At 41.9% G+C, this 1,000-nt stretch overlaps 1 protein-coding gene across 1 annotated transcript in view; it reads left to right on the top strand.

Annotated features, from left to right (window-relative positions):
• Positions 1 to 172: 172 nt before the first annotated feature.
• Positions 173 to 1,000, top strand: part of LOC101851575 — a gene marked incomplete in the record, with an annotated part of 13,428 nt that continues 12,600 nt past the window's right edge. Inside the window, 1 exon segment of the mRNA XM_005097288.3 lies at positions 173 to 667.

Below are 1,000 nucleotides of genomic sequence, written 5' to 3'. Positions count from 1 at the left end.
CATTTCCCTTTTAAATCCGAGTAACAGATATCGACGTTATCGTTATAGGGCTTCCTCCCTCGATACAACAAGCAAGATTCGCGCATATCGAATAACAACCTTTTCCCTTCCCCCCGCCCCGACACCAACACCTCTCACAGTCTCACAGATCCGGCTCTTAATCTCATGTATTTCATTTTTACCGCCGTTAATGGTTTTCCGTCAGCGAGAGCGACCGCACTTCCTCCACTTCTCGCTTACATGTGTTGTTATTGCTGTGTTAAAGAGGAGGGGGGAGTAGACGGGCATAGTCGCCCGAGCATCAAACATCACAGACAGGGATAGACAGCATTTCCTCTTGGTTTTAGGCTGGAAATTCGAGGATTTAGGGCCTACTTTCGGGATCAAAACGTAAAAAAACCCAAAAACAACTCCCAAGACACAGAAAACAAACAACTAAAAAAATGTTTTTAAACTCCACGAAGTAGGCAGCGCGTGGTCAAGCCAACAACTGTTTTCATGAAAATTACTTTCGTTTTGTTTTGGTTATCCTGACGATTTCAAGCATATATACCACTGTTGTAGTTGATTTAAAAATCGAGACACTTGGAAAGGAGAAGGACTGTCTGTGATACTCATGGTGATTTCGCCTACACATCTGAATTGAACAATAGCCTGAGTTCATAAGGTGAGAACTTGATTAGATTTTTTGTATTTTAAACAACTTCATTGACTTGATCTGATGGTTTTCTTGTCTTCTCTCATTCCGCTAATTAGATTTTTTGTGGTCTCAACTTTAATTGAGCCAGTTTTGTTGCAAACCCTTTGGAAGTACGGTGTTATTAGATCTAGATAGGTCTAGTGTTTTCGTCGGTCTGTCTTCTGGTACTAGTATAGGCCTTATCTGTCTCTCTTCATACTTACTATTACTAGTACATGTTACACCCCCCCCCCTCCCATCGAAACAGATTACAAGAGCTGTATGACTAGTTTTTTAGTTTGATTTGTGGGGGGGGGGGGG

The sequence above is a fragment of the Aplysia californica genome, unplaced genomic scaffold, assembly GCF_000002075.1.
Source record: "Aplysia californica isolate F4 #8 unplaced genomic scaffold, AplCal3.0 scaffold00151, whole genome shotgun sequence".
Lineage (NCBI taxonomy): Eukaryota > Metazoa > Mollusca > Gastropoda > Aplysiida > Aplysiidae > Aplysia > Aplysia californica.
The sequence above is the reverse complement of the archived record's forward strand: the minus strand, read 5'-3'. Positions and strand labels throughout refer to the sequence as shown.